The following is a 12,210-nucleotide window of genomic DNA, read 5'->3' on the forward strand; positions in this document are numbered from 1 at the left end:
ACACGTTTATTCAATATTTGTCCATATTTTTCAACTTTACTGTCTTTATCACGAAAACACTGTCCAAAGGCCCATATTGCTTCACATGAGGCGGTTGTGCCCATCCAGGCCTCTTACCACATCACGACGGGGTTTTAATCCATTTTTGCAGCTAAAATCTCAATCCCAATGCATTTCGGGCTATTTTTATGCCCTTCGTCAGGGGAGCTGTTTAAATACGAAAATAACATAAAGCTCATGTTAATCTGCTGTATTTGAACACTGTACTGGTTTTACATGAATGCATTCAACCATGATACTAATGATATGTAAAACGTGACACTACCCAATTCCCACTCAATAATTACCAAAACCAAAGAATCAATAGAAAATTGTCAATGATAGTGTTCTTTCCATCGCAAGAGTTTACCGCAAGCGGAGAGGTGTGGCTCACTGGTTAGAGGTGGCAGATCCGTGAGCAGAGAATCAGCCAGGGACCAAGGTTCAATTCCCGACGTGGCAGGGTCGTGGACCAGGGTCAAAACGGACTCGATAATTCTCGCCCCGGTACCTACTCTAACCAGGAACACACTCGGCAACTCTGGGCATTAAGCTTGCCTCATCTCTACAACGGCCCCCCACAGACGCCGGGGATGCCTGGTTTCACCTTGGAGATACCCAGAAAGGGACCATCTCACAGGGATAGCCAGGACGGGTTCCCCAGCGGTCTATAGCGCCGGGACACTTCCGAGTAGCTGTGCGCTGTATAAATGAAAATAACATAACACATAACAAGCGGAGACCTCCCCCACTCCTTCCTCGATCCTAAACCTGCCATTCTACCCGCATTGCTAAATAAACACTCAACTTGCCTCGTGTTTTTTCTAAATTAACTTAGTGCTGACATTGACCCTGACCTCTACCATAAACTAAACTTAATTATAAATAAACATCGTAGCCATTCTTAAATTCGCTACTGATTAAAAAGGTTACCTATTTGTAATTCAAATGTCGTTCTGGCCACTTGGTGCTCTCCTTTTCTAAATTCTACCGTCTAACCCAGCCTTCTCCTGAGTGAACAATGTAAACATTTCCTCAATGCTGATTCAACCAATGATGGCGGTTCAGTTAAATAAGATTAATTCTGACTGGACACTGCAAGATTTGATTCGCCCTTAACAACGAAACTCAGTTCCTAAGTTAATTTAGAAAAAACACGAGGCAAGTTGAGTGTTTGTTTAGCAATGCGGGTAGAATGGCAGGTTTAGGATCGAGGAAGGAGTGGGGGAGGTCTCCGCTTGCGGTAAACTCTTGCGATGAAAAGAACACTATCATTGACAATTTTCTATTGATTCTTTGGTTTTGGTAATTATTGAGTGGGAATTGGGTAGTGTCACGTTTTACATATCATTAGTATCATGGTTGAATGCATTCATGTAAAACCAGTACAGTGTTCAAATACAGCAGATTAACATGGGCTTTATGTTATTTTCGTATTTAAACAGCTCCCCTGACGAAGGGTATAAAAATAGACCGAAATGCATTGGGATTGAGATTTTAGCTGCAAAAATGGATTAAAACCCCGTCGTGATGTGGTAAGAGGCCTGGATGGGCACAACCGCCTCATGTGAAGCAATATGGGCCTTTGGACAGTGTTTTCGTGATAAAGACAGTAAAGTTGAAAAATATGAACAAATATTGAATAAACGTGTTGAAAATGAAAAAGTTGCATATTGACTCTTTAAAGCTGTGCGATTGGGCTGGCAGCACAGTGTTGCTGCCAACTGTTATTCATATCCATGTACGTGCAAAGAGGCGAGGCACGGTTTACCCAGTCTGCACGCAAATGGGAATAAATTGAGAAACAAGAAAAATGGATAAATAATGGTGTGCAACTGCGACTCCTTTGCGCATTTACATTCTAAACACAGACATGAATCTAAGAAAACACCTTCCTGAACACCTTTCATTAACTTGGTGACCAGCTCGTTCATAGTCATTTTGAAAAACCGTCTAAAGTTCCAGCCTTGAAAAATGTAAAGGGTTTTTATCCATGTCTCCGTTGTAAGGCCTGCAAAAATAGGAAGATCAGATGACTCATGCCCCACAAGAGAAATAACTACATTCCTCAACTGCAAATCAGACTTCACGGTATATTGTTTGGAGTGTCCGTGCTCCAAGCGATACATTGGAAGTACAATCCATCCAACAAAAAAACAGGTCCTAGAACACATGCACGCAATAACAAATTGAGATAAAACATATCCCGTGGCACGCCACTTTGAAACACATCATAATAGTGATAGGGACCTTCTGACATTCTTTTGTTTGGATAGAATGGAGAGAAAAGAAAGGGGAGGGGACCGAACAAAAGCTCTGAGAGTGCTGGAATCAAAATACATCATAGACCTCCAGACAAAGGCCCCTATGGGACTCAATAACGATGAAGAGCTTTGGGTTCACTTACAGTGAAGTTTCTTTAAAGGAATGATCAGTAAATGTTTGAAATGAACATATGGGAGAATCAATAGAGCTGGTTTATTTCGCTCCTTCATTATCCGCGATACCGCATTATGGTATTTTATGATTTTTTTTAAATGAAATCTTTCTTTAATTTGGTCAACACACAACAAAGCCCATACAGGGCAGGATATAAAATAAGGTTATAGACAAGAATATATATGACATACATATGTTTAAGAATTATTAGTTGAAACAACGAAGAAATCAGCTACGTTTGCGGTACTAAATGCAATTAGGATAAGGTTACTGCAAATACTAGCTTAAAGAAGATGACATATTATATTTATACATAATGTGCAATTTCTTTATCCTTTGAAATTTGGTTTTATACATAATGACACTTGCACTTTATTTTTATTCGACTGTTTTTTAAATAGGATATGTCCTAAAGGAAATATGTTACAAGATGGCTGCCATTAAGGCGAATGAAAAAGTCAATTTTTCATGTTTACTAGGACTCCCGCGACCGCAATCCTCTGCTGATGACGTCAGATATTACATCACTGATGACATATGTGTCTTTATGAAAAATAAATATTTGTAATATATGTATAGCTAAAGATTAATGGAAGAAGACATGGGTAAATAAGTGTCTAAATACAGTGATGTAATATCTGACGTCATCAGCAGAGGATTGCGGTCGCGTGAGTTATAGTTGCCTGCACTAACTGTAACGGGGGAATTTCATTGGTTTTTTAAGAGTGAAATGTCCAGCTAACTATAACATGTGTGAAACATATGGTTTTTTAAGTGAATTTGCAAGGTTTTTTAAATGCTAATTCGTAACTATAACGTGTGTGAAACCTATGGTTTGTTCAGTGAATATATATATATATACAAAAGCGGCGCCCCCTCGCCCAAGACAACGTTCCTGGTACTAAGAGGAGAGAGCAGCAGATTACTGCTGATTTGGACAACTGCAGATGACATTTGCCGCCATGGTCCCCGCAAGGAGTGGATAAGCAGACTCATATGCTGGCAACCGCCAGGGCATTACTGAATGCACGGACTGGTTACTTAACCAAAGTTCGCGATGTGGGACTGTTGACTCACACAGTGCGTGGGACAATATGGACTGCGGGACTCCAGTTACCAGCATACTTTGCGTTTACCATCCACAGAGATTGAAGAGCTATCAAACAGTAAGCAAAGTTCCTGGACATTTTTGAACTTGTTTTAAAACACAATGCTGGCAATGATTAAGGCATTCGCCGAAACGCGTCTGCCAGGTGTTTTAGTACTTACCTGCTGTACTGGTGGCAAATAAATCTTACCTGCAGTGGTCCAATAGCATGTGTCGGACCCGTTCTTTTAAGAGGCGGGACTGGTGGTGGATGTTAAAGTGCAGCAGTCGACGCTGTACATCCGACACGCCTCTCGGTCAGGTGCTCCGCTTGATGTCGACAACTTCTGTGGTGTGCTGTGCGGAACGCGCAAAAGCGGCGCCCCCTCGCCCAAGACAACGTTCCTGGTACTAAGAGGAGAGAGCAGCAGATTACTGCTGATTTGGACAACTGCAGATGACATTTGCCGCCATGGTCCCCGCAAGGAGTGGATAAGCAGACTCATATGCTGGCAACTGCCAGGGCATTACTGAATGCACGGACTGGTTACTTAACCAAAGTTCGCGATGTGGGACTGTTGACTCACACAGTGCGTGGGACAATATGGACTGCGGGACTCCAGTTACCAGCATACTTTGCGCTTACCATCCACAGAGATTGAGGAGCTATCAAACAGTAAGCAAAGTTCCTGGACATTTTTGAACTTGTTTTAAAACACAATGCTGGCAATGATTTAGGCATTCGCCGAAACGCGTCTGCCAGGTGTTTTAGTACTTACCTGCTGTACTGGTGGCAAATAAATCTTACCTGCAGTGGTCCAATAGCATGTGTCGGACCCGTTCTTTTAAGAGGCGGGACTGGTGGTGGATGTTAAAGTGCAGCAGTCGACGCTGTACATCCGACACGCCTCTCGGTCAGGTGCTCCGCTTGATGTCGACAACTTCTGTGGTGTGCTGTGCGGAACGCGCAAAAGCGGCGCCCCCTCGCCCAAGACAACGTTCCTGGAACTAAGAGGAGAGAGCAGCAGATTACTGCTGATTTGGACAACTGCAGATGACATTTGCCGCCATGGTCCCCGCAAGGAGTGGATAAGCAGACTCATATGCTGGCAACCGCCAGGGCATTACTGAATGCACGGACTGGTTACTTAACCAAAGTTCGCGATGTGGGACTGTTGACTCACACAGTGCGTGGGACAATATGGACTGCGGGACTCCAGTTACCAGCATACTTTGCGTTTACCATCCACAGAGATTGAAGAGCTATCAAACAGTAAGCAAAGTTCCTGGACATTTTTGAACTTGTTTTAAAACACAATGCTGGCAATGATTAAGGCATTCGCCGAAACGCGTCTGCCAGGTGTTTTAGTACTTACCTGCTGTACTGGTGGCAAATAAATCTTACCTGCAGTGGTCCAATAGCATGTGTCGGACCCGTTCTTTTAAGAGGCGGGACTGGTGGTGGATGTTAAAGTGCAGCAGTCGACGCTGTACATCCGACACGCCTCTCGGTCAGGTGCTCCGCTTGATGTCGACAACTTCTGTGGTGTGCTGTGCGGAACGCGCAAAAGCGGCGCCCCCTCGCCCAAGACAACGTTCCTGGTACTAAGAGGAGAGAGCAGCAGATTACTGCTGATTTGGACAACTGCAGATGACATTTGCCGCCATGGTCCCCGCAAGGAGTGGATAAGCAGACTCATATGCTGGCAACCGCAAAGGCATTACTGAATGCACGGACTGGTTACTTAACCAAAGTTCGCGATGTGGGACTGTTGACTCACACAGTGCGTGGGACAATATGGACTGCGGGACTCCAGTTACCAGCATACTTTGCGTTTACCATCCACAGAGATTGAAGAGCTATCAAACAGTAAGCAAAGTTCCTGGACATTTTTGAACTTGTTTTAAAACACAATGCTGGCAATGATTAAGGCATTCGCCGAAACGCGTCTGCCAGGTGTTTTAGTACTTACCTGCTGTACTGGTGGCAAATAAATCTTACCTGCAGTGGTCCAATAGCATGTGTCGGACCCGTTCTTTTAAGAGGCGGGACTGGTGGTGGATGTTAAAGTGCAGCAGTCGACGCTGTACATCCGACACGCCTCTCGGTCAGGTGCTCCGCTTGATGTCGACAACTTCTGTGGTGTGCTGTGCGGAACGCGCAAAAGCGGCGCCCCCTCGCCCAAGACAACGTTCCTGGTACTAAGAGGAGAGAGCAGCAGATTACTGCTGATTTGGACAACTGCAGATGACATTTGCCGCCATGGTCCCCGCAAGGAGTGGATAAGCAGACTCATATGCTGGCAACCGCCAGGGCATTACTGAATGCACGGACTGGTTACTTAACCAAAGTTCGCGATGTGGGACTGTTGACTCACACAGTGCGTGGGACAATATGGACTGCGGGACTCCAGTTACCAGCATACTTTGCGTTTACCATCCACAGAGATTGAAGAGCTATCAAACAGTAAGCAAAGTTCCTGGACATTTTTGAACTTGTTTTAAAACACAATGCTGGCAATGATTAAGGCATTCGCCGAAACGCGTCTGCCAGGTGTTTTAGTACTTACCTGCTGTACTGGTGGCAAATAAATCTTACCTGCAGTGGTCCAATAGCATGTGTCGGACCCGTTCTTTTAAGAGGCGGGACTGGTGGTGGATGTTAAAGTGCAGCAGTCGACGCTGTACATCCGACACGCCTCTCGGTCAGGTGCTCCGCTTGATGTCGACAACTTCTGTGGTGTGCTGTGCGGAACGCGCAAAAGCGGCGCCCCCTCGCCCAAGACAACGTTCCTGGTACTAAGAGGAGAGAGCAGCAGATTACTGCTGATTTGGACAACTGCAGATGACATTTGCCGCCATGGTCCCCGCAAGGAGTGGATAAGCAGACTCATTTGCTGGCAACCGCCAGGGCATTACTGAATGCACGGACTGGTTACTTAACCAAAGTTCGCGATGTGGGACTGTTGACTCACACAGTGCGTGGGACAATATGGACTGCGGGACTCCAGTTACCAGCATACTTTGCGTTTACCATCCACAGAGATTGAAGAGCTATCAAACAGTAAGCAAAGTTCCTGGACATTTTTGAACTTGTTTTAAAACACAATGCTGGCAATGATTAAGGCATTCGCCGAAACGCGTCTGCCAGGTGTTTTAGTACTTACCTGCTGTACTGGTGGCAAATAAATCTTACCTGCAGTGGTCCAATAGCATGTGTCGGACCCGTTCTTTTAAGAGGCGGGACTGGTGGTGGATGTTAAAGTGCAGCAGTCGACGCTGTACATCCGACACGCCTCTCGGTCAGGTGCTCCGCTTGATGTCGACAACTTCTGTGGTGTGCTGTGCGGAACGCGCAAAAGCGGCGCCCCCTCGCCCAAGACAACGTTCCTGGTACTAAGAGGAGAGAGCAGCAGATTACTGCTGATTTGGACAACTGCAGATGACATTTGCCGCCATGGTCCCCGCAAGGAGTGGATAAGCAGACTCATATGCTGGCAACCGCCAGGGCATTACTGAATGCACGGACTGGTTACTTAACCAAAGTTCGCGATGTGGGACTGTTGACTCACACAGTGCGTGGGACAATATGGACTGCGGGACTCCAGTTACCAGCATACTTTGCGTTTACCATCCACAGAGATTGAAGAGCTATCAAACAGTAAGCAAAGTTCCTGGACATTTTTGAACTTGTTTTAAAACACAATGCTGGCAATGATTAAGGCATTCGCCGAAACGCGTCTGCCAGGTGTTTTAGTACTTACCTGCTGTACTGGTGGCAAATAAATCTTACCTGCAGTGGTCCAATAGCATGTGTCGGACCCGTTCTTTTAAGAGGCGGGACTGGTGGTGGATGTTAAAGTGCAGCAGTCGACGCTGTACATCCGACACGCCTCTCGGTCAGGTGCTCCGCTTGATGTCGACAACTTCTGTGGTGTGCTGTGCAGAACGCGCAAAAGCGGCGCCCCCTCGCCCAAGACAACGTTCCTGGTACTAAGAGGAGAGAGCAGCAGATTACTGCTGATTTGGACAACTGCAGATGACATTTGCCGCCATGGTCCCCGCAAGGAGTGGATAAGCAGACTCATATGCTGGCAACCGCCAGGGCATTACTGAATGCACGGACTGGTTACTTAACCAAAGTTCGCGATGTGGGACTGTTGACTCACACAGTGCGTGGGACAATATGGACTGCGGGACTCCAGTTACCAGCATACTTTGCGTTTACCATCCACAGAGATTGAAGAGCTATCAAACAGTAAGCAAAGTTCCTGGACATTTTTGAACTTGTTTTAAAACACAATGCTGGCAATGATTAAGGCATTCGCTGAAACGCGTCTGCCAGGTGTTTTAGTACTTACCTGCTGTACTGGTGGCAAATAAATCTTACCTGCAGTGGTCCAATAGCATGTGTCGGACCCGTTCTTTTAAGAGGCGGGACTGGTGGTGGATATATATATATATATATATATATATATATTACCTACTGGCGGTCGCCAGTAGGTAGTTATAGTTATGACCTATTTTCCACAGGAAGTCCGAAACATTCTATTCCCAATAAGTCTGTCGTGGGTTGACGAATCTTTGCGAAATTTTCCAAACTTTTGGCCAACTCCGGTCCGCTCCTATCCTGAAAGTTTCGTGGTGATTCGTCAAGCGGGGGTCAAGAAAAAAGGGGGTCCCAAAATGCATTTTCCCCATGCAATTTCCCATAGGACCTGTTGACGCAGCTACAGCCCGAACTGCTGAACGGAATTACACCAAATTTGGCAAAGAGGTAGTCCTTAGATCAGACTCATGCCTTTTGCATGAATGGTGTAAATCTGTTCAGTAGTTCCTTAGAAAATTAGACTAAAAAAGATAGATATATCTATGGCCTCGGAGGATCCGCGCACCCTATGCGCACCCTAAGCGCACCCTCCCCGAACCGAGCACGCACCCTCCCGATCACGTGCTGATTGCTAATTGGCTGTGAAGTGTCTGTCTACATTCGAAACCAGGAACTGTTGTCAGCCATTTTGAGCCTCGGTAGAAGCGAGGCTGTAGAAGTAAGGGGAATAAGTGGACCAGCTGACTACCATTGATGGCTGGCTAACCCAGGCAGGCGATGAGTTTGCTCCCCTGAGACGGGTCACGGTGAAGCGTGCCCATGCTGCCAATCGCTGGTTTACCCCCGATCTTAAGGAGAAGAAATTAGCCGCACGTAGAGCAGAGCGCGCATGGAGAAGAGAATATAGTCCCGCCAAAAAAATCATCTACCTCTCTGTGCTCAAAGTATACAAACAAAGCATACTTGACGCAAAGACCCTGTTCTACTCTAACAGGATACTAGCAGCTGAATCTCAATCTAAAGAGATTTTTGCTACAGTACATGAGCTTGCCTCGTCTAATAGAGCCACGGCCTCGATCCCCCCTTCTCAACCGCTTTGCGACTCCCTCAACGACTTCTTCGTTGATAAGGTCGCAACAATCAAGGCTAATATCTCCCCCCCTTCCCTCACCTTCACTAATCCCTCCCCCCCTGCTACCACTTCCAAATTCACTACCTTCCCCCCTCTGACCACAGTTACACTCCCCCCCCTGCTCCAAAAGGTAAAGTCAGGTTCCCCCCTAGACTTTGCCCCTGCTCGTATCCTGCGAGAAGTCTTCCTACACTGCCCTACCCCTTCCCTTACACTTTTAAATGACTCACTCAAATCTGGAGTGGTCCCCACTGCCCATAAATTTGCGGCAGTCATTCCCATTTTAAAAAAACCCGGTGCCGACCCTTCATCCCCTTCCAATTACCGTCCCATTTCCCTGCTACCCTACCTGGCCAAGGTTTTGGAGACCCATGTAACCAGCACCCTGAGCACCTATGTGGAAGCCAACCACTGCCTCTCCCCCCGGCAGGCGGGCTTTCGCCCCCTCCACTCGACGGAGAAGGTAGTGATCTCAGTGATGGACAGCCTACGTGAGGGCATTGATACCAACGTCCCTCAGGCCCTCATTCTTTTAGACCTATCCGCCGCATTTGACACGGTGGACCACTCCATCCTCCTCACCCGTGTCAAGGCGGCGGGTATAGAGGGCCCGGCCCTCACCTGGCTTAAGTCCTTCCTAAGTGACAGGGCTCAGGCAGTCCACCTTGTTGGCTTCACCGCTGCCCCTTGTAAGGTTGCATGTGGAGTTCCCCAAGGCTCCTCCCTCTCCCCTCTTTTGTTTAATTTATACATTTACCCCCTCATTTTTATGTTACAGCAGCTCGAGGTCACGGTGTTCAATTACGCCGATGACCTCCAGCTAATTTTTGACCTTTCCCACTCCACTTCCTCTGCCTCAAATGTCCAATCCGTCATGCTGTTCATCCAGGATTGGATGAACTGCAACCACCTCAAACTCAATCCGGACAAGACGGAATTAGTCCTGACCAGAGGTGGTTGCAGTCCCTGGTCCCCCTCCCACTGGCCCCCCTCACTTGGTGTTCCCCCGCTCCCAGTTCCTAAGGTCAAGACCCTTGGCATCCTCCTGGATCCCTCACTTTCTGTTCACTCTCAGGTCAATTCAGTTGTTTCTTCCTGTTTTTTTTCCCTTCGAATCATTAGGAAGATTTCTCGTTTTTTTTCTTTACCTGCCCTAAAAATTATAGTGATGGCCATGGTGCTCTCGCGCCTCGACTACGGGAACATCATCTATAATGGCGCTCCAGCCTACGCCACTCACCGTTTGCAGCTAGTGCAGAATCAGGCTGCCCGCCTGATCCACGGCCTGCCCAAACACCATCGAGTTACTCCCCTACTGCAGGCCTTGCACTGGCTACCGGTGAAAGAGCGTGCTCTGTTCAAGCTTGGCTGTACTACTTTCCAGGCGAAAACAGGCACTGCCCCGGAATATATCTGTTCTGCCATCACCCCCTACATACCTGGACGAGAGCTTAGGTCTACTCATCAGGCTTTGCTAACCATCCCCCGCTTCAGCAAGAAAAAGACTGGCGGTACGAAATTCGCAGTGCTCGCTCCTGCATTTTGGAACTCCCTCCCTCCGGAACTCCGCATGTCATCTTCCTACATTGAGTTCCGGAAGGGTCTTAAAACTTTTCTCTTTTCCCGCGCTTACAATGTTTAAATTCCCCTTTGCTCCTGCCTGCTTCTCACAATCCAACAGCGCCAAGAAAGCGCTTGGTAAAAGTGCGCTATAGAAATGTTTTTAAATTCAAATTCAAATATAAAGGGGGCAGGGTAGAAATACTCTGACCCACTAGTGTTGCTTAGAGGGTCCCAGAAGGACCCCCTGGGGCCCCATTTAAAAAAACAAAAACAAAATCGTAGAAAATGCGTGCAGGGTGCGTGGATCCGGAGGAAAAAAAATAATAATAATTAGCCCCCGGGTGGGCCAAATCCCGGGGGCAAAATGTTGGAAAATTAATAGGTGGAGGGGGGCTGTGTAGCCTCCCTCCTGGAGCCCTCAAGGGCCCTGGGGACTGCCCCACCCCAGGGCCGGCTCCTACAGTGTCCTGGGGTGCCCATCCCCAGGACACTGTTGTTTGCTATGAGAGGGCGGGAGTCTCCCGCCCACCCATAGCAAACTTCGTTAGGATTTTGAAAGAAAGAGTAGGGAAACCCGCTCTCTCTTTAAAATCCAAATGATATTGCTTTTCCACACAGGGAGCTGAATGTCAGCAGCTCCCCATCTGGAAAAGCAATGCCGGCTCCCGAAGGGCGTGGGGAGCTGGCTGGGACCGTGGGGGCATTGGGGCTCCCCCCACGTTCTCCAACGTTTTTTTATAAGCCCCGGGGGCTGGGGTCCCCGGGGATAATAAAAATTAGTGATAGGGGCTATTTTTTTTTTTTACGGTAAAATTAGGAGTCGTGCATCCTAATGCGTTGGGTGCACGGTTTCTCTTGCGTTGGGTGCGTGGATCCAAGGAAAAAAAACGGAAATTTTTGGGAGATAAACATCAAGCTTAAGTGTTTTGTTCTTGAGTGGCTCTAAAAAGAGCCGTTGTGTTCATTGAGAGTTTTTGGTACTTATAAGTAAGTACCTATGCAGAGTCTAAAGTTGTTGAGGAAGACTCTGTTTCCTTCATCAGTAAAGTGTACTCCATCTCTCCTATACATCTCTTGCATGTGAAAGCGCAGATTGTTATTGTAAATGGACCCCATTCTATAGTCTCGGAGAAAAGCAGAAACAGATTTATTCACATATTTCCTAGCTTTCTCAATTTGTGGACAAAAATGATTGGACCAGTTCCATTTCTGCCTTTGGCATATGTTAGAATACACAAAGGCAGTTTTGGGAAAAAGTGAAATCAATTCTACAAACGTGTCCTTCATAAGCATTTCCAGACATACCCCAGTCAAAGTGCCTAGGTCATTGCCACCACAGTGCACTATTATGAGGTCAGGGTGTTGGATATGCATAAAGGATTTTACCAATGGCATCAATTGGTGCCACTTTAACCCTCTCTGTCCAATCCATTTAATGTCTACATTTGGCAAACCTAGGTCTTTGTGAATGCCTTTCTTTTCTGCATACCTTTGGCCCCAGAAAATATAGCTGCGTTCCACAATCCACACTCTAAGCATCTTGAAGGGAGGTCTGGATGCACTCAGATGGTCTCTGTACATGAAATGGCATTTTGAAAAGTAAGATTTTTCTAAAATGGT

This window comes from Triturus cristatus, chromosome 4_2 (assembly GCF_964204655.1).
Source record: "Triturus cristatus chromosome 4_2, aTriCri1.1, whole genome shotgun sequence".
Classification (NCBI taxonomy): domain Eukaryota; kingdom Metazoa; phylum Chordata; class Amphibia; order Caudata; family Salamandridae; genus Triturus; species Triturus cristatus.